At 45.2% G+C, this 22,756-nt stretch overlaps 1 protein-coding gene across 3 annotated transcripts in view; it reads right to left on the bottom strand.

Moving 5' to 3' along the window:
• Positions 1-205: 205 nt before the first annotated feature.
• TNKS1BP1 (tankyrase 1 binding protein 1) overlaps positions 206-22,756 on the bottom strand; it is a 583,852-nt gene continuing 561,301 nt past the window's right edge. For 2 of the 3 annotated variants that reach the window (XM_069233037.1, XM_069233036.1), the window contains exon 12: positions 206-1,757. The gene's annotated coding sequence lies outside the window, so the exon portion shown is untranslated. Of the gene's footprint in view, positions 1,758-19,393; positions 19,440-22,756 lie in introns of all 3 variants that reach the window. The other variant, XR_011203085.1, reaches the window with a different exon arrangement.

Genomic DNA, 22,756 nt, shown 5'->3' on the forward strand with positions numbered 1-22,756 from the left:
ACAACGATCTTGTCATCCCTGTAATAGGTGTGCAATTCATCATCTGTAGTACAATGCTCTTTATACTGTTTTTGTATGTAAGTGAATTTTACATATGTACTTTTATGGTCATAACTCACCGATATAAAGAATTGAATTGATTGGTTGATTTATATGTACTCTCGCATATGCTCATTGTAGCAAGGGTATTAAACATGCAAAAGCAAACATTTCAGGACTTCTTTATTAAAGTTTAAGTACGAAATGTACAAATATATTCAAATCACTTGAAGCAATGTGTTACAGAAAAATTTGACACGTTATGATGTACACTGCAATTAAATTTTACAATGCAATACATTTAAGTACCTAACCTCTTTAGCATGTAAAAATATAAAGTACTGCATGTTTCTTTGGTAACTTGTACTTGAAGTCTGTCTTTTTTCCCCGCATATGACCCTATGATTACATTCACATACGTCATGTAGTATATCAAACTAGATACCGTAAGGATAAAGGGCATACAAGAAACAGTTTAAATAAGTCATTACTGATTATCCAGAAAAATAATGTGTATTACTAATGAGTTGTTTTTTTCTAACAAAAATAGAGCAGATCATACCAAAGTTAGTTAAGTAATAGTGTTGATGTTTGACAGTTAAAAATAAGACAATCAAAATGTTCTACTTTAAAGTAAAGCCCATAGTCAAATTTAAGCTTCTTTGTAAAAAAAAAAATATAAAAAAATGCCTAAGAACTTAACCAAAGATGAAAAGGAGTTAAGTTTGACTAATATGTTGATAGCAACTTCCCGATAAATACAAAAAAATATCAAACTTAAGTGCTAGCTAACTTCACCTCGTGTCCAAACTCAGCTCTATACTAAGTCGACATTAACTCCTGCGTGTAATTAATGAGAAGCATTGAAATAAGACACATTTTTTATTGTAAAGATGTTACCTGATTTATTCAAAAGTGTCTATTCACTTTCTTGCAGAGCTTTCAAGTTCCCTTTATATGTCAGAATGTGTATTAAAAGGGCAAAAGGCCCACTACAATTCACTGCAAAGTATCCCAATCAAACACACGAGGCAAGAGGCTGCTCAAAAAGCTTTATTCCAAATTATTATTATTATAACTCTATAAATCGAACAGACAATTTCACCGTTCCACTTCCCTCTCTCGCCCGACGAAGCAAAAAAGCAATTTTCAGGTCCAATAAACATCAAAATAGATCTTTAACAAAAATACATTTGTATACAAAAATAGGCAGGTTAGATCATTCTTGTGCAAGCTAGAGGACAGCTGTGTTTGTGCTGAGGGTGGGTGTCTTCTGAAGAATGAGGGCCATAGGGAGGACTAGGGGGCAGGTAAAGAGTGCAAATACGTTTGAAGGTGCAAGTTAAGGGCTTGGTCTGTGCTTTAAGATTCTCGTAGGAGGCACAGCAATTGATTTGGGAATGCTCCTGTCAGAGCATCCATCGCTGGTGTGTTTCTGGGGGGGGTGTTTGATGGGTCCTTCTTACCCTTACCTTGATTTTCTCATATATAAAACAAATCACAAGGACCTTTCTGAGAAGTCCTGTGCCACTGCCAGAGACTCAGCTCATAGATGAGGCTGCAGGAGTCTATAAATACCAGGGCTTTCAGGAGCCTAGGGGTTTCGCCCCATGTGAAATGTCCAACTGGTCGGAATGTAGGCACCCAGAGTCCGCAGCACACTGAGGCATGTCGATCCTTGGAGACTGCTCTGACATTTTCCTGCTGGAAAGAGATTCCTAAAGTGTGGAGAAGAGGAAAGTGGAACAAAAGAGGTTCAGGAAATTTGTTAGCAGCCGTTTAAATTTACAAATTAACCATCTAACTTAAGCCACATGCCTGGCTGGGAACCTATAATGCACCTTGAGTTAATGACAGAGGTTAATTTAACTCAACTATAAATGAGCTGTTTGAGCACATCATGTCCACACACCTACTAAGCCAACCCCACCGCTGGAGAAGGTCTTAAATAACCTGCATTCAAAGAGTCCAACTGTAGGCCCAGACAGCCGGGAGACCGGGAATAGAAAGACAAATGTCTGACCCAGAGCAAAATACGCAGCCACATACATATGACCTATCGCAGGACAAACTGCTATATGTCACAAAAAGCAGCATGTATAGCCACATACTGAGGTGTGGAATTCCTATGGCCTGACTCGCAGGACATATAGGGCCTGATTACGACCTTGGCGGAAGGGATTATCCCGTCCCAAATGTGACAGATATCCCATCCACCGTGTTACAAGTTCCATAGGATATAATGGAACTTGTAATACAGCGGGCGGGATATCTGTCACTTTTGTGTGACGGAGTAATCGCCTCCGCCAAGGTCGTAATCAGGCCCATAGTTTGGGGTCAAGGACAGCAAGTTTTCATGTTTATTTTGTCCTTGGGACAAATAAGCCCACCCCCCCGCAGCACAAACCCTTTGGCTGCCAGTTTACAGTAGTACATTATGGATCAAGGAAGGGCACTGTCTGCAGTTCAGGTACAATTTGTGTGCATATGTTAATGCTGTTTCAATTTGTATTTATGGTTCAGTAATGCAAAGCCTTTATTATTAGGATGAGCATTCTAGGGAAATGTTGTAAGCTCAGACAACCCTGACAGTTGCCCCAGTATACAAATGTGTACACACGTTTGCAAAGTTTAACAATACGAGGCTGCATAAAATGCTCCCAAAATGCTCTCTGATTAGATGCAAATATTTGCAGAAGCTTGAAAGTAAGATTGATGACTTTTTGCTTTCAAATTAAATGTTTACAAAAATTGCAATTAGGAATAAAACGTTTGCTAAACTACTGGGAAATTTAAGGTGCCATTTCTTTAAAGCATCATCCACTAAAATGTGTTGTTGAATGCTGGTATTACCAAAATATATTCATAATGGGAAACCCCTTTCAACAAGATTATGGGAAACATGAAAATAAATAATCATTGGCAAAACCAATAGGTCTGATATTGGTGGTCAGCCTTGTGGTTTTGTCAATGCGTGTCTAGTTTTGACATGGTTTTTGTAAAGCTTTATTGTTGTGCGAGCTACCAGGCCCACACCATTATAGCAAACAGTGGCAAAAATCAATAATATATTTTGGTCTCAAAAAGCACACATTGCCACAGTAGTCTCCAGCACTGAACAAAACTACTTTGTGTGCCGATATTCTCCTTATGAAAGAACAGAATGCAGTCACTCGCAGTGAAGCCAATCTATAGATAAAACGAGAGACAGAATTTTAATAAAAACAAAAAGTCTTGGCTAACTCAAGACCTAATTTGGGGCCCAAATCTTAAATAAAGTCACAAAAGTGCACACACAGTATATGCCGTGCATTAGTGCAGATTTACAGCTTTCATGAATTCACAATAATTTACGGAAGTAGGCCAGGAAATGGTACTCCTAGAAAATATTTGTGAACTGCATTTTAGCACGAGCAAATATGCATGTGTAGATTTGCTCATGGGACAATCTGTTGAGCTTTTACAAGTTTAACTCCCACCTTTTTCCCAAACATGGAAGAAGTTTTATTTCTGTGCATGTCAAGAGTAAATTTCCAACCTTTCTCAGTATGGGAAAAGATGAGAAAAGAGTTGGTGAAAACCCCTAAAGCAAACAGATTAGTAGCTACTGCTTAGCACTACCTCCAGCCTCAGTATGTAGATCTGTGGAAAGGTGGCTTAATGTGGGAATTGCTAGAATTCAAACACTACTATATAGCAGGGTTTGAATTCTGGCAGAATCAGAATTCTGGCAGAATCAGAGAGGCTTTTATCAGAGCTCTTATATAATGAGATTGCTGCCTTAAATTATCACCACACTACACGGCAACAAAGGGACAAGTGGAATTTCTTTTTACAGGACAAGCAGATTTATAAACCAACCTGTCCCATGGACAAGTAGATATTTTATTAAATTCCACACCTCTGCACATATATGTGTCTTAGAGTAGGACAAACTGCCACATGTGACCAAAAGCAGAATTTACAGCCACATATATGTGACAAAGGGTGTGATATACAGCGCAAACGTGACGTAGACCATGCTACACAGATATACGCATAAGAAACATGTGGCACTGTTTGTTTTTATTACATTTGTACAGTAACAGGTCTGTTATGACATGGTTTGTAAAATTCTGTGCATCTTTTTCAATTTACTACGTACAAAAATATACATTGAAACATATGTTTTGATTCAGGGCAAGCAGTACCTTGTCTGTGTTGAAACAGTTTGTTTAAAGTGTGTTGTGCTTTGGAGCATTACGTACATTGGTTTGTGCAGTTTTTGATGTAGCATGTGATGCGTGCTATGTTTTGGTAAAGTGTACTTCATTATGTAGTTGATAAGGTTTCTTGGGATTGTAAACTCTATGAAATGACAACTATCTGGAGAATTTGAACAGTTGATCTGCCTTCTTGTACTCTCTAATATGTGTGCTGCTTTGATGAAATGTGTACAACCATGGGTGCCTCTTGACAGTTTGCCTACTGCAGTGTACGTCTGTTTTGATGAAGTATGTAGAGTGACGGATGTCTCTTTTGGTGATGTTTTTTCAATTGTGTACCTCTAGATCAATGTAGTTTATAATCTGCATGTAACTTTGTCAACAATAAAAGTGTGTTTTGTAGTTTTTTCCTTCCACGAAAACCGTCTTTCTGATGTATGTTCTTCTTTCTTTCACATGTTAAGTAATGTTTATGTCTTTGTGTACCAAGTTGGCAAAATGTATAAAACAATGACGAAGACAGCAGAAACCTAGCCAAAAGGCAGCGGAGAGCTGTACATAGACAAAGGAAAAGATACAGTCAATGAGTGAGTCAAGCAGTATTGTTCTTCAGCTCTTCTCAACTTGGAGCAGAGTTTTGTTGCAAGGAAGAAGTGTGTACAGAAATATGTGCCTGCGCTGATGACGTTTATATTGCACTTTATGTTTGTTGTGATGGAGTTTGTACAATGTATGTACTTGCACTGATAAGGCTCTTTATCTGATCTGTTTTAATCAAGTGTGCAGAATGCTGTGTCTATTTAAAGAAGGGCTAAGACCCTTTCCACCCTGCTGGAGACTCACAATTCCTTTCATACCTTTACCCTGACTGCCCCTCACACACCGCAACCAGCACTCCCACAGTTCACTGCCTAAAAATCCTCAGGGCCGCATCTCCTGCCAGATGCCTTCACAGAAGACCAGACAGGTCTTCTGTAAAGACATTTGGCCTTTGTTGGAAAGATCATCAAAAAGGCAAACAAGTTGCGGAGCAACTCCAATGCAGTGCAAGTCCAATGGTTGCCTGGATTCACAATTCAAGCTACTGAAGCTATCTAAAAGGAGGATTGTTCCTTTCTCATGACAGACTATAGTAACCCCTGCTTTCTTTTGCAGTAGTCATTTACACTGTAGATGCCTTGGTTCGATGAACTAGCACCAACACTATCCTCCAACAGTCGTTCGAGTCATGCCTGAAGAATCGAGCTCCAGTGGGCTCCTCTAGATCGAAGCTCATACACGCAGCTTATCCCCAAGGTGCCATTTGTAACCAGTATTGCAAACTCATGTGCAGAGCCTCTGGGACACTACTAGCTCAGAAGGGCACCTGCATCCACCAATACTTGGAGAACACCCAGTTGTACCTCTAAGTCACCCTAAGCCACACCAGCGCCTGGTTTCCATCTTTGGTATTTCGTTCTGTCCAGCACCAGCTTCGGTTTCACTTTCTAGCACATCTACTATCCTCCCTCTGACCGTCTTCTGTGTCTGTGTCCCAGATGCTCAGTGGAAACTGCCCAGGACTGAAAACATCAAATAAGTTACAGTGCCTTGAAAAGAAAAAGTTACTCTGAGCTCTACAGGTCCTTGACCTTCAAATGTTTCAGACATCATTCTTTGTAAAGTAAAGTGGCATCGAAGGTGGATCTTGAGCATGTTTACAACTAAGGGGACAGACGGCAAGCTGCATATAGGAGAACAGTGACCGCGAGTCCAGAAGTTACTCAGGTAAGTTGCCATTTCTCTTGCATCCTCAGCTGCTGTCCTCTACTACCTGGTTAGATTCCCATGTGTTGAAAAGACTAGTGGGTGAGTGATAGCTGTAAAGATTCTACAAAGGTAAGTCAAGTGTTCCTAACAATGCATGGCCATAGAGAGGGGAGATCCCATGTGTAGAGTCAGCATAAAACGAGGCGTAGAGCAGAAACAGCAGTACCCCATTATGGAAACCTGACTTTGAAAAGTCACAAAGTGTGCCTTGAGCCTAAAAGCTACGTAGCTAAAAGCTACGTAGATGTTCTCGATAGAAACATCCTGAAATTACAGAGGAGGCAAACACAGACCTCCATGGTGTGCCTCAATGTGAAACACAAAAGCACACCAGTCATTAAATCACTCCAATATACCAAAGAATACAATTCAAAACAGACTTTACAATGCATGTTACAGAAACTAAGACAATACTAAGACCCCAACAGCAACCACAAATCCAAGTACATGTCTCTGGGGGTACAAGGCATCGGGTTCACTGCCCTGGAGAACCATGCCACAAAAGATCCCTATTACCTCTGGTATAACCCAGGATTCCATGGCGTCTCCGGTCATCTTTACATGGAGCCACTTGGTGCCCTACTCACAGATAGCAGCATCAAGGTTACATCAATATGCCAATGATACACAACTCTACTAGAAAGTCTGCTCTGCTTCAGACATCCAACGCCTCAAACACTTCCTGCACATCATCCAGACTGGGGTGTCCAGCGCATAATTGAAGCTGAACCCAACCAAGACAGAGTTCATGTAATATGCCAAGGGCAACAGACAAGATACAGTAAACACCTAGTTCAATGACGTGAATCTTGACGGCTTCAAATTTAAATTTACACCAAATGCCAAGTGACTTGGAGTCACCCAGTACACCATCTTTACCCTGAAGTAACACTGCCAAAAAACAAAGATGTCCTGGTACCAGCTCTCTCTTTTAAGGAAAGTCAAACTGTTCCTTCCAGAAAGCGACTTGCAGAGCAGATGTTCAAGCCCATGTACTCATGCATCTGAACGGTGGCCTACTCCATGGCCTCACAGACTCCAGAGTAGCACCCCTTAGGGGCATCCTACACACTGTGGGACGCCTCATCCAGGGGCTGAAGAAATATGATCACATCACACTCATCCTGATGGAACTCTATTGGCTCCCTTTTCCAGCCTGCACCATCTTCACCACCAGCTGCATCATTTACAAAACCATCACAACCACCATCTTTGGTGGTTCTCGACGCACCAATATCCAGGACATGATTAGATGTTAGACTAAGAAGTGTAAAAAGAAAACAAAGATAGCAAGCCTTTGCAGCAGGATCTCTCAACAACATCCCTGTATACACCAGGACCACCCCAGTCCTGCTTTAATTCAGGAAAGTGCTGAGGACTCACCTCTTTAAAGAACACTACACCACAGTGCATTAACTGCCCACAACCCAGCTTCCTCGCCTAGTACTTATAGACTGTAAGGAAATGCCTCCTTGGCATGGTTGCCCCCTGACTTTTTGCCTTTGCTGATGCTATGTTTACAATTGAAAGTGTGCTGAGGCCTGCTAACCAGGCCCCAGCACCAGTGTTCTTTCCCTAACCTGTACTTTTGTATCCACAATTGGCAGACCCTGGCATCCAGATAAGTCCCTTGTAACTGGTACTCCTAGTACCAAGGGCCCTGATGCCAAGGAAGGTCTCTAAGGGCTGCAGCATGTCTTATGCCACCCTGGAGACCTCTCACTCAGCACAGGCACACTGCTTGCCAGCTTGTGTGTGCTAGTGAGGACAAAACGAGTAAGTCGACATGGCACTCCCCTCAGGGTGCCATGTCAGCCTCTCACTGCCTATGCAGTATAGGTAAGACACCCCTCTAGCAGGCCTTACAGCCCTAAGGCAGGGTGCACTATACCATAGGTGAGGGTACCAGTGCATGAGCATGGTACCCCTACAGTGTCTAAACAAAACCTTAGACATTGTAAGTGCAGGGTAGCCATAAGAGTATATGGTCTGGGAGTCTGTTTTACACGGACTCCACAGCACCAAAATGGCTACACTGAAAACTGGGAAGTTTGGTATCAAACTTCTCAGCACAATAAATGCACACTGATGCCAGTGTACATTTTATTGTAAAATACACCACAGAGGGCACCTTAGAGGTGCCCCCTGAAACTTAACCGACTATCTGTGTAGGCTGACTAGTTTTAGCAGCCTGCCACAAACCGAGACATGTTGCTGGCCCCATGGGGAGAGTGCCTTTGTCACTCTGAGGCCAGTAACAAAGCCTGCACTGGGTGGAGATGCTAACACCTCCCCCAGGCAGGAATTGTCACACCTGGCGGTGAGCCTCAAAGGCTCACCTCCTTTGTGCCAACCCAGCAGGACACTCCAGCTAGTGGAGTTGCCCGCCCCCTCCGGCCAGGCCCCACTTTTGGCGGCAAGGCCGGAGAAAATAATGAGAAAAACAAGGAGGAGTCACTGGCCAGTCAGGACAGCCCCTAAGGTGTCCTGAGCTGAAGTGACTCTAACTTTTAGAAATCCTCCATCTTGCAGATGGAGGATTCCCCCAATAGGGTTAGGATTGTGACCCCCTCCCCTTGGGAGGAGGCACAAAGAGGGTGTACCCACCCTCAGGGCTAGTAGCCATTGGCTACTAACCCCCCAGACCTAAAACACGCCCTTAAATTTAGTATTTAAGGGCTACCCTGAACCCTAGAAAATTAGATTCCTGCAACTACAAGAAGAAGGACTGCCCAGCTGAAAACCCCTGCAGCGGAAGACCAGAAGACGACAACTGCCCTGGCTCCAGAAACTCACCGGCCTGTCTCCTGCCTTCCAAAGATCCTGCTCCAGCGACGCCTTCCAAAGGGACCAGCGACCTCGACATCCTCTGAGGACTGCCCTTGCTTCGAAAAGACAAGAAACTCCCAAGGACAGCGGACCTGCTCCAAGAAAAGCTGCAACTTTGTTTCCAGCAGCTTTAAAGAACCCTGCAAGCTCCCCGCAAGAAGCGTGAGACTTGCAACACTGCACCCGGCGACCCCGACTCGGCTGGTGGCGATCCAACACCTCAGGAGGGACCCCAGGACTACTCTAAGACTGTGAGTACAAAAACCTGTCCCCCCTGAACCCCCACAGCGCCGCCTGCAGAGGGAATCCCGAGGCTTCCCCTGACCGCGACTCTTTGAATCCAAAGTCCCGACACCTGGGAGAGACCCTGCACCCGCAGCCCCCAGGACCTGAAGGACCGGACTTTCACTGGAGGAGTGACCCCCAGGAGTCCCTCTCCCTTGACCAAGTGGAGGTTTCCCCGAGGAACCCCCCCCTTGCCTGCCTGCAGCGCTGAAGAGATCCCTAGATCTCCCATTGACGTCCATTACAAACCCGACGCTTGTTTCTACACTGCACCCGGCCGCCCCCGCGCTGCTGAGGGTGAAATTTCTGTGTGGGCTTGTGTCCCCCCCGGTGCCCTACAAAACCCCCCTGGTCTGCCCTCCGAAGACGCGGGTACTTACCTGCAAGCAGACCGGAACCGGGGCACCCCCTTCTCTCCATTCTAGCCTATGTGTTTTGGGCACCACTTTGAACTCTGCACCTGACCGGCCCTGAGCTGCTGGTGTGGTGACTTTGGGGTTGCGCTGAACCCCCAACGGTGGGCTACCTTGGACCAAGAACTAAGCCCTGTAAGTGTCTTACTTACCTGGTTAACCTAACAAATACTTACCTCCCCTAGGAACTGTGAAAATTGCACTAAGTGTCCACTTTTAAAACAGCTATTTGTGAATAACTTGAAAAGTATACATGCAATTTTGATGATTTGAAGTTCCTAAAGTACTTACCTGCAATACCTTTCGAATGAGATATTACATGTAGAATTTGAACCTGTGGTTCTTAAAATAAACTAAGAAAAGATATTTTTCTATATAAAAACCTATTGGCTGGATTTGTCTCTGAGTGTGTGTACCTCATTTATTGTCTATGTGTATGTACAACAAATGCTTAACACTACTCCTTGGATAAGCCTACTGCTCGACCACACTACCACAAAATAGAGCATTAGTATTATCTATTTTTACCACTATTTTACCTCTAAGGGGAACCCTTGGACTCTGTGCATGCTATTCCTTACTTTGAAATAGCACATACAGAGCCAACTTCTTACATTGGTGGATCAGCGGTGGGGTACAAGACTTTGCATTTGCTGGACTACTCAGCCAATACCTGATCACACGACAAATTCCAAAATTGTCATTAGAAATTGATTTTTGCAATTTGAAAAGTTTTCTAAATTCTTAAAAGACCTGCTAGGGCCTTGTGTTAGATCCTGTTTAGCATTTCTTTTAGAGTTTAAAAGTTTGTAAAAGTTTGAATTAGATTCTAGAACCAGTTGTAGATTCTTAAAAAGTATTCCAACTTTTAGAAGCAAAATGTCTAGCACAGATGTGACTGTGGTGGAACTCGACACCACACCTTACCTCCATCTTAAGATGAGGGAGCTAAGGTCACTCTGTAAAATAAAGAAAATAACAATGGGCCCCAAACCTACCAAAATACAGCTCCAGGAGCTTTTGGCAGAGTTTGAAAAGGCCAACCCCTCTGAGGGTGGCAACTCAGAGGAAGAGGATAGTGACTTGGAGGACAATTCCCCCCTACCAGTCCTATCTAGGGAGAACAGGGTCCCTCAAACCCTGACTCCTAAAATAATAGTCAGAGATGCTGGTTCCCTCACAGGAGAGACCAACACCTCTGAAATCACTGAGGATAGCCCCAGTGAAGAGGACATCCAGTTAGCCAGGATGGCCAAAAGATTGGCTTTGGAAAGACAAATCCTAGCCATAGAAAGGGAAAGACAAGAGATGGGCCTAGGACCCATCAATGGTGGCAGCAATATAAATAGGGTCAGAGATTCTCCTGACATGTTAAAAATCCCCAAAGGGATTGTGACAAAATTTGAAGATGGTGATGACATCACCAAGTGGTTCACAGCTTTTGAGAGGGCTTGTGTAACCAGAAAAGTGAACAGATCTCACTGGGGTGCTCTCCTTTGGGAAATGTTCACTGGAAAGTGTAGGGATAGACTCCTCACACTCTCTGGAAAAGATGCAGAATCTTATGACCTCATGAAGGGAACCCTGATTGAGGGCTTTGGATTCTCCACTGAGGAGTACAGGATTAGGTTCAGGGGGGCTCAAAAATCCTCGAGCCAGACCTGGGTTGACTTTGTTGACTACTCAGTGAAAACACTAGATGGTTGGATTCAAGGCAGTGGTGTAAGTAATTATGATGGGCTGTACAATTTATTTGTGAAAGAACACCTGTTAAGTAATTGTTTCAATGATAAACTGCATCAGCATCTGGTAGACCTAGGACCAATTTCTCCCCAAGAATTGGGAAAGAAGGCGGACCATTGGGTCAAGACAAGGGTGTCCAAGACTTCAACAGGGGGTGACCAAAAGAAAGGGGTCACAAAGACTCCCCAGGGGAAGGGTGATGAGACAACCAAAACTAAAAATAGTAAAGAGTCTTCTACAGGCCCCCAAAAACCTGCACAGGAGGGTGGGCCCAGAGCCTCTTCACAAAACAATGGGTACAAGGGTAAAAACTTTGATCCCAAAAAGGCCTGGTGTCATAGCTGTAAACAGCATGGACACCAAACTGGAGACAAGGCCTGTCCCAAGAAAGGTTCCACTCCAAACTCCCATCCAGGTAACACTGGTATGGCTAGTCTCCAAGTGGGATCAACAGTGTGCCCAGAGCAAATCAGGGTCCACACTGAAGCTACTCTAGTTTCTGAGGGTGGGGTGGATTTAGCCACACTAGCTGTCTGGCCGCCTAACATGCAAAAATACAGACAGCAACTCTTAATTAATGGGACTAGAATAGAGGGCCTGAGGGATACAGGTGCCAGTGTCACCATGGTGACAGAGAAACTGGTTTCCCCTGGCCAATACCTGACTGGAAAAACTTACACAGTCACCAACGCTGACAATCAGAGAAAAGTACATCCCATGGCAATGGTTACTTTAGAATGGGGAGGGGTCAATGGCCTGAAACAGGTGGTGGTCTCCTCAAATATCCCAGTGGACTGTCTGCTTGGAAATGACCTGGAGTCCTCAGCATGGGCTGAGGTAGAACTAAAAACCCATGCAGCAATGCTGGGTATCCCTGAACTGGTGTGTGTGAAAACAAGAGCACAATGCAAGGCACAGGGTGAACAAGTAGAGCTGGAGTCTGGAAGAATGGCCCAGCCTACCAAGAGAACAGGAAAGTCAGTTGGGAAACCAACTGCAACACAGCAAAAGAAAGGGAACCTCTCTTCTCAGGAAGAAGTTCTGCCCTCTGAGGGAACTGAGCCTTTGGAGCTTGAACCTTACCAGGTTGAGCTCTTAGGCCCAGGGGGACCCTCAAGGGAGGAGCTGTGTAAGGGACAAGAAACCTGTCCCTCTCTTGAAGGCCTTAGGCAGCAAGCTGCTGAAGAGTCCAAAGGCAAGAAAAATGGAACGCATAGGGTCTATTGGGAAGATGGACTCCTGTACACTGAGGCCAGAGACCCCAAACCTGGTGCCACTAGGAGAGTGGTAGTGCCTCAGCTGTTCAGGAAGTTCATCCTAACATTGGCCCATGACATTCCCCTTGCTGGACATTTGGGACAAACCAAGACGTGGGAGAGGTTAGTCAACCACTTCTACTGGCCCAATATGTCCAACATGGTTAAGGAGTTTTGCCTCTCCTGCCCCACCTGTCAAGCCAGTGGTAAGACAGGTGGGCATCCAAAGGCCACTTCCAGTGGTGGGGGTTCCCTTTGAAAGAGTGGGTGTGGACATAGTTGGTCCACTGGAACCTCCCACAGCCTCAGGAAATATGTATATCCTGGTAGTAGTGGATCATGCTACCAGGTATCCTGAAGCTATTCCCCTTAGGTCGACTACTGCCCCTGCAGTAGCCAAGGCCCTCATTGGTATCTTTACCAGAGTGGGTTTCCCTAAGGAGGTGGTGTCTGACAGAGGTACCAACTTCATGTCAGCATACCTAAAGCACATGTGGAATGAGTGTGGAGTGACTTATAAATTCACTACACCATACCATCCACAAACTAATGGCTTGGTTGAGAGATTCAACAAGACATTAAAAGGCATGATCATGGGGCTCCCAGAAAAACTCAAAAGGAGATGGGATGTCCTCTTGCCATGTCTGCTTTTCGCTTACAGAGAGGTGCCACAGAAGGGAGTAGGATTCTCACCCTTTGAACTTCTGTTTGGTCATCCTGTAAGGGGACCACTTGCCCTTGTTAAAGAAGGCTGGGAGAGACCTCTCCATGAGCCTAAACAGGACATAGTGGACTATGTACTTGGCCTTCGCTCCAGAATGGCAGAGTACATGGAAAAGGCAACCAAAAACCTTGAGGCCAGCCAACAGCTCCAGAAGTTTTGGTATGACCAAAAGGCTGCACTGATTGAGTTCCAACCAGGGCAGAAAGTCTGGGTTCTGGAGCCTGTGGCTCCCAGGGCACTCCAGGACAAATGGAGTGGCCCTTACCCAGTACTAGAAAGGAAGAGTCAGGTCACCTACCTGGTGGACCTGGGCACAAGCAGGAGCCCCAAGAGGGTGATCCATGTGAACCGCCTTAAGCTCTTCCATGACAGGGCTGATGTGAATCTGTTGATGGTAACAGATGAGGATCAGGAGGCAGAGAGTGAACCTCTCCCTGATCTTCTGTCATCAGACCCAAAAGATGGCACAGTAGATGGGGTGATCTACTCAGACACCCTCTCTGGCCAACAGCAAGCTGATTGTAGGAGAGTCCTACAACAGTTTCCTGAACTCTTCTCCTTAACCCCTGGTCAGACACACCTGTGTACCCATGATGTGGACACAGGAGACAGCATGCCTGTCAAGAACAAAATCTTTAGACAGTCTGACCATGTTAAGGAAAGCATCAAGGTGGAAGTCCACAAGATGCTGGAATTGGGAGTAATTGAGCGCTCTGACAGCCCCTGGGCTAGCCCAGTGGTCTTAGTCCCCAAACCTCACACCAAAGATGGAAAGAAAGAGATGAGGTTTTGTGTGGACTACAGAGGGCTCAATTCTGTCACCAAGACAGATGCCCATCCAATTCCAAGAGCTGATGAGCTCATTGATAAATTAGGTGCTGCCAAATTTCTAAGTACCTTTGACTTGACAGCAGGGTACTGGCAAATAAAAATGGCACCTGGAGCCAAAGAAAAGACAGCATTCTCCACACCTGATGGGCATTATCAGTTTACTGTTATGCCCTTTGGTTTAAAGAATGCCCCTGCCACCTTCCAAAGGTTGGTGAATCAAGTCCTTGCTGGCTTGGAGTCCTTTAGCACAGCTTATCTTGATGATATTGCTGTCTTTAGCTCCACCTGGCAGGATCACCTGGTCCACCTGAGGAAGGTTTTGAAGGCTCTGCAATCTGCAGGCCTCTCTATCAAGGCATCCAAATGCCAGATAGGGCAGGGAACTGTGGTTTACTTGGGCCACCTTGTAGGTGGAGGCCAAGTTCAGCCACTCCAACCCAAGATCCAGACTATTCTGGACTGGGTAGCTCCAAAAACCCAGACTCAAGTCAGGGCATTCCTTGGCTTGACTGGGTATTACAGGAGGTTTGTGAAGGGATATGGATCCATTGTGAGAGCCCTCACTGAACTCACCTCCAAGAAAATGCCCAAGAAAGTAAACTGGACTGTGGAATGCCAACAGGCCTTTGACACCCTGAAACAGGCAATGTGCTCAGCACCAGTTCTAAAAGCTCCAGATTATTCTAAGCAGTTCATTGTGCAGACTGATGCCTCTGAACATGGGATAGGGGCAGTTTTGTCCCAAACAAATGATGATGGCCTTGACCAGCCTGTTGCTTTCATTAGCAGGAGGTTACTCCCCAGGAAGCAGCGTTGGAGTGCCATTGAGAGGGAGGCCTTTGCTGTGGTTTGGTCCCTGAAGAAGCTGAGACCATACCTCTTTGGGACTCACTTCCTAGTTCAAACTGACCACAGACCTCTCAAATGGCTGATGCAAATGAAAGGTGAAAACCCTAAACTGTTGAGGTGGTCCATCTCCCTACAGGGAATGGACTTTATAGTGGAACACAGACCTGGGACTGCCCATGCCAATGCAGATGGCCTTTCCAGGTTCTTCCACTTAGAAAATGAAGACTCTCTTGGGAAAGGTTAGTCTCATCCTCTTTCGTTTGGGGGGGGGTTGTGTAAGGAAATGCCTCCTTGGCATGGTTGCCCCCTGACTTTTTGCCTTTGCTGATGCTATGTTTACAATTGAAAGTGTGCTGAGGCCTGCTAACCAGGCCCCAGCACCAGTGTTCTTTCCCTAACCTGTACTTTTGTATCCACAATTGGCAGACCCTGGCATCCAGATAAGTCCCTTGTAACTGGTACTCCTAGTACCAAGGGCCCTGATGCCAAGGAAGGTCTCTAAGGGCTGCAGCATGTCTTATGCCACCCTGGAGACCTCTCACTCAGCACAGGCACACTGCTTGCCAGCTTGTGTGTGCTAGTGAGGACAAAACGAGTAAGTCGACATGGCACTCCCCTCAGGGTGCCATGTCAGCCTCTCACTGCCTATGCAGTATAGGTAAGACACCCCTCTAGCAGGCCTTACAGCCCTAAGGCAGGGTGCACTATACCATAGGTGAGGGTACCAGTGCATGAGCATGGTACCCCTACAGTGTCTAAACAAAACCTTAGACATTGTAAGTGCAGGGTAGCCATAAGAGTATATGGTCTGGGAGTCTGTTTTACACGGACTCCACAGCACCAAAATGGCTACACTGAAAACTGGGAAGTTTGGTATCAAACTTCTCAGCACAATAAATGCACACTGATGCCAGTGTACATTTTATTGTAAAATACACCACAGAGGGCACCTTAGAGGTGCCCCCTGAAACTTAACCGACTATCTGTGTAGGCTGACTAGTTTTAGCAGCCTGCCACAAACCGAGACATGTTGCTGGCCCCATGGGGAGAGTGCCTTTGTCACTCTGAGGCCAGTAACAAAGCCTGCACTGGGTGGAGATGCTAACACCTCCCCCAGGCAGGAATTGTCACACCTGGCGGTGAGCCTCAAAGGCTCACCTCCTTTGTGCCAACCCAGCAGGACACTCCAGCTAGTGGAGTTGCCCGCCCCCTCCGGCCAGGCCCCACTTTTGGCGGCAAGGCCGGAGAAAATAATGAGAAAAACAAGGAGGAGTCACTGGCCAGTCAGGACAGCCCCTAAGGTGTCCTGAGCTGAAGTGACTCTAACTTTTAGAAATCCTCCATCTTGCAGATGGAGGATTCCCCCAATAGGGTTAGGATTGTGACCCCCTCCCCTTGGGAGGAGGCACAAAGAGGGTGTACCCACCCTCAGGGCTAGTAGCCATTGGCTACTAACCCCCCAGACCTAAAACACGCCCTTAAATTTAGTATTTAAGGGCTACCCTGAACCCTAGAAAATTAGATTCCTGCAACTACAAGAAGAAGGACTGCCCAGCTGAAAACCCCTGCAGCGGAAGACCAGAAGACGACAACTGCCCTGGCTCCAGAAACTCACCGGCCTGTCTCCTGCCTTCCAAAGATCCTGCTCCAGCGACGCCTTCCAAAGGGACCAGCGACCTCGACATCCTCTGAGGACTGCCCTTGCTTCGAAAAGACAAGAAACTCCCAAGGACAGCGGACCTGCTCCAAGAAAAGCTGCAACTTTGTTTCCAGCAGCTTTAAAGAACCCTGCAAGCTCCCCGCAAGAAGCGTGAGACTTGCAACACTGCACCCGGCGACCCCGACTCGGCTGGTGGCGATCCAACACCTCAGGAGGGACCCCAGGACTACTCTAAGACTGTGAGTACAAAAACCTGTCCCCCCTGAACCCCCACAGCGCCGCCTGCAGAGGGAATCCCGAGGCTTCCCCTGACCGCGACTCTTTGAATCCAAAGTCCCGACACCTGGGAGAGACCCTGCACCCGCAGCCCCCAGGACCTGAAGGACCGGACTTTCACTGGAGGAGTGACCCCCAGGAGTCCCTCTCCCTTGACCAAGTGGAGGTTTCCCCGAGGAACCCCCCCCTTGCCTGCCTGCAGCGCTGAAGAGATCCCTAGATCTCCCATTGACGTCCATTACAAACCCGACGCTTGTTTCTACACTGCACCCGGCCGCCCCCGCGCTGCTGAGGGTGAAATTTCTGTGTGGGCTTGTGTCCCCCCCGGTGCCCTACAAAACCCCCCTGGTCTGCCCTCCGAAGACGCGGGTACTTACCTGCAAGCAGACCGGAACCGGGGCACCCCCTTCTCTCCATTCTAGCCTATGTGTTTTGGGCACCACTTTGAACTCTGCACCTGACCGGCCCTGAGCTGCTGGTGTGGTGACTTTGGGGTTGCGCTGAACCCCCAACGGTGGGCTACCTTGGACCAAGAACTAAGCCCTGTAAGTGTCTTACTTACCTGGTTAACCTAACAAATACTTACCTCCCCTAGGAACTGTGAAAATTGCACTAAGTGTCCACTTTTAAAACAGCTATTTGTGAATAACTTGAAAAGTATACATGCAATTTTGATGATTTGAAGTTCCTAAAGTACTTACCTGCAATACCTTTCGAATGAGATATTACATGTAGAATTTGAACCTGTGGTTCTTAAAATAAACTAAGAAAAGATATTTTTCTATATAAAAACCTATTGGCTGGATTTGTCTCTGAGTGTGTGTACCTCATTTATTGTCTATGTGTATGTACAACAAATGCTTAACACTACTCCTTGGATAAGCCTACTGCTCGACCACACTACCACAAAATAGAGCATTAGTATTATCTATTTTTACCACTATTTTACCTCTAAGGGGAACCCTTGGACTCTGTGCATGCTATTCCTTACTTTGAAATAGCACATACAGAGCCAACTTCTTACATAGACTTTATGCTTATCTAGGATCATGTACACCGCTCAGCTGCCTGGAAGCTAGGTGTGAAGTGTAGAAATACTATATACATACCTGCATAATTCTAAGTGGACACAACCAACCCAATGACTGTTTAAAAAGTACAGATTTGGAGCTTCCCGGACCATCCTTTGCCCACTAGCATGGCACAACGATAACCCTTTTAAGGAGGCGGTGGGCCTGAGTTTGGTTGAGGAGGTTACACCACCACAAACGTGACGGATATCCCATCCGCCCTATTACAATTCCATTATGGCCTATGGACATCGTAATATGGCAGTACGGATGTCTGTCACATTTGTGACAGAGTAACCCATCTGCCAAACTCTAAATCAGACTCGGTAACTTTCTTTACTGTGTCCGTCCACCTCGGTCAAGCAGTGACACTCAGCACCACGCCGGCACATCTCAGCGGGAAGGTCACCAGACTTGGCAATATTTGAGTCATACACCAAGACTGCATTTGACTCTGGTACATGCAGGTTAGGATCCCAACCACAGACATACAACCACAGGACAAAAACAAGCTTCCAGGACCTGCCTCAACTTTAAAAACAAATAGTACCAGCCCTGAAATCCTTCCACTGGAAGAAAGAAAACAGAACGCTGAGCACGTTGGTTTGAAATAGTATTGAGCCCGCTTGGCCATAATTAACTTCACATGAGTTGGTACTGGTCACATTGGCTCAATAGTGATCATGGTGGTTCATGTTCATCGGGTTCGCAGTCATCATGGTTTGGTTTGTGCTAAGTATAGTTGTGATAGCATTAACAATGGTTGTATTAGCTCTAATAAACATTGCATCAGTATAGATTAACCTTAGGTAAGGTCTAATCACTCCTTGTTAGCATTAACTATGGCTCAGGTAGCATTAATGGTCACTGGGTTAACATTCATTATGTTTGGGCTTGAATTAACAGTGGTGAGATTAGTTTTAGGGCCTCATTTAGATATTGACGGATGAGTTACTCCATCACAACAGCGACGGATATCCCATCCTCCAAAATCTAAATCTCATTTTATCCTATGGGATTTAGATTTCAGTGGACAGGATATCCATCACCATTGTGACGAGTAACCTGTCTGCCAATATCTAAATCAGGCCCTTAGTCAGGTTTAGGATTAGTTAATTAATTACTTTTAACTAGTGTCAGATAAGGCACGGCAACCATTACATGTTATTTAGGTTTGTATTAAGTTTTTTCTAAATACAGTTGTGATTAAAGATGATTGAATTTGTCTTATGAATAACTAGGTTAGCATTGATAATTGTTGAGTGAGTATTACTAATGAGTTGATGGCTTGATGGTTAAGTTAGTATTTTTTGTGTAAAGATTTGTATTAATACAATTTGAGTTAGTATTATACTGGGATCACTGGTACACTTCAGGTTATGCTCGGGTTAGGAAATTGCTTACCATACCGGTGCCCGTGCCTCTATCCAGCAGCATCCTCGCGGTTGAACTATTGGGATACATCAAGCCATTTGAGAGGTTTTAAACTTGCACTTGCAAATGCATGACCTTAAATCCACACCCCTTTCAAACCCCTTTATGTCTTCTGCCTACCCCTACGTTCGCTTCTGACAATGTTATACAAACTAAAAAACCCTCAACAAAAAGGGGAGAAAGGATAGATGCTTCTAAAGTAAGGGACCAATGGATTACAGAATCTGCCAAGAACCACACGCTAGAGCTTTCCTCTGGCAGTCAGAGGCTTCTGGGTAGCAGCTGCTGCCATTTCCCTCTGGAGTAGAGCGAAGAGCCTTATGCAAAATTACTGTCAAACTGGATAAGCAGGTTACTTCCTATGCAGACCTGACACTCCAGATGTTGCAACATAAAGCCAGGACTCACTCCAGAAAGCAGAAGCTGGCCTGGAGCTCAGATAAAATATGATAAAATAACCACACACAATAAAGACAATATCCAACCAGAGCCAATACTTCTGAAAAGATCATCTCTAAATTTACAGATACGTACACAGTTATAATAAGACCCACCAAAAGAAACAGAAAATACTAACACAGGCCTCAAAAGGGTTACTACACTAGAAACTTAGTCCAAAGTGCTGGGAAATCTGCTGAAAGAGATTTTACAATGTTTAACAAGCATGGTTAATGCAGGTTTTTCAGCATTCAGTGTTTAGCCTCAGGGAGGTATGGCATTACTGGGATACTGCAATGCACTCTTCTAGCTGCCTGTTCTTGGTTCAAGTTAGGTAGCTCAGTGGGCATGAGCCAGTGCTGCAGTGATCATGCTAGTAAAGCCAATTGCCCATAAAAGGAGTGGATTTCAGCACACAAGGTCAGAGATTATATTTATTTAGCAATAAATAGTAACCCGGACAGAGCCTCAGATCTTGGGTGTCCAGCTGATGGGGCCACCAGGGATATGGTGGTCGGTGAAAAGGGATGTGATGGATGAACTGGTGTGAGAGACAGGTGCACACTGGATCGTTTTCAGTACACTGGCAGCTTTGAGCAGCTCTGTAGGACCATTTATGGTACTTCTAATGTTCATAATGCGCTGGTTACTGCACTTGGTTGTCCATTCTGAAATAACGTTTAAAGCGGTTTGGTCCAGAGCTTTAAAGGGAGAAGTGGTGGAGAGATCTGCTGGGATGGACTTTGTTAATATCATTCCATGCCTGCTTGTCATTGTGAGATGCCAAGAAGAGGCAGTAGTATATTGCTCGTCAGGACCTAGAGTTGTTGACTAAATTAAAGTCCTCCGTTGGCCATCGGCATGTGGCAGATCTCTACCATTGTTCGGTGCCTGGTCTTGTGGTAACAAGTGTTTTTTTTCCTGTGGACTGGTAGGATATTGGGTGATGGACATAAACTTTAGCAGCTTTGTCTTTTGTAAGCGTAAGAATGGCAAGCAGTGAAAGGGGATTATTATACCGGCTGTACGAACTGCAATCATCTGATCGCTCACTGTTGTGATATTAGTTTTACTGTGCGTTATGTAAGGCATTGTATTGTAACTGCATTTATTTTGTACTTACTACCCTGGAGGTGTTGTAGTGCTTTATACCGGGTTCCATGCTGCTCCAGAACCCAGGGTTAATACTGTTTTTTGTGGGTTTTATTTTTGGTTATTCTTCATTATTGGGATTAGTCTTGTGCTCTAAAGGAAACAATGCCATGCACTCATGTCCCCCGGAGTTACTCATTCAGCCATTCTTAGTCTCTCTAAAGCCGCCTGGTGAAGGAACTCGAAGCACTCTTCACTTCAACACAGACCTGAGCTCTGTCGAATGAACAACAATTGTCGAGCATCTCCAACAGGCTCTCAGATATACAATCTATTGGACAAACACCCCAAGCAGGCCAGAAAGCAAACAGCTGGGGAATGGCATGTGTACATACTACATTGAACTTCTCTGCATCTACAGCCTGTTACAAATGTATGTACGCACATAAGAAGGGTTTGATGGGGTCTGATAATGCCAGTTTGATCAGAAATTATGTAAATAATGTTTTTCGCAGTTATTGGTTTGCATACCATTTGGCATTGACCACAGACCACAGACCACAGACCACAGAGGAGAGCTGGGAAACAATGCTGTGTACAAAACGAGAACGATTACCAAAATGTACATGTGACCGAAGTACTGGGTAGAACTTGCTCAGGTAAAGTTCTCCTTCATGTAGGTATATGTACATTTGTATTTGCACACATAGGATTAAGAAGCAAGAACCCAGCTTGTTGCTCCAGGGCTACAACTGATGGCCACCTGCTGGTTATGATTTAGTTGCAATGGATGGTGACATGTCATGGACTTCTGATTCCGGACTGGAGTTGGAATGGGTGGTTGTGCTAAGGTTTGGTCAGCCACCAGCTGCTGCTGGCTGAGCGGAGCTTCCAAACCATCCGTAGTTGACTAGTAAACTTCATTTACACATAAAATTAGGTACCTGGCATCTTTACTCCTTATACTGACCTTAAATGAAAGGTGCGGATGCTCAAAGAATGACTCAAGAAAAATTAAGATGTACAATTTTAACACTGAGTCCAGAACATCGCCTAGCTCCAATTCAAAGATTGTATCCCCCAGTGGCAACCTTTAGCAGAAGGGAACTAAGTTCTCTGGACCCCAGAACCCCAAGACGTCTTCACCAAGTTAAAAACTGCTTTGACGGTGGCTCTCATTTAGTAGCTTCCTCGGTTGGGTCTACCTTTCACGTTGAGATAGAGGTTTCCAAGAGCTACTTTGCACACAGTTTCTAGAGAGATCTGATGCACCCAGACCTGCATCCTATTGACTTCCGTTTGTAGCTCTCACTTTATAACCACAGATGCATCAGTGATGCTGTCAAGTAACCACTGTCTGCACAGGTTCCATCTTTGGACATGCAGACTGTCCCAGCTGTTGACACTGCCATGCTCAGCAAAATGATTTCTCCTCGCTATCAGACAAGAGCGGCTGTTGCCTCGGATCCAAGGAGTATGCCTTAAAATACTGAGTGTCCATCCCAACAACAGCAGCTTGATTCCCTGTTCTGGGCTTGAGGGGGAGTTATTGGTGTCTGTTGTGAACCTCAACTAGTATATATATATTTTATAATCTACTTTTACTTCTTTTTTTATGAAACATAGTAAATACAAATAGAAACAGAGCATATACATCTGAAGACCTTTCTGCATTATTATCACCAAAACCACCTGAATGCACATCAAACAAGTGAAATTATAGTTATCTATTCTGGATTTTGCATAAGGGTTAAAAAATCCAACTGTGGGTCTGTGCTGAGCGTGGTGACCCTCAAGTGAGAG

This window comes from Pleurodeles waltl, chromosome 4_2 (genome assembly GCF_031143425.1).
Source record: "Pleurodeles waltl isolate 20211129_DDA chromosome 4_2, aPleWal1.hap1.20221129, whole genome shotgun sequence".
Taxonomy (NCBI): domain Eukaryota; kingdom Metazoa; phylum Chordata; class Amphibia; order Caudata; family Salamandridae; genus Pleurodeles; species Pleurodeles waltl.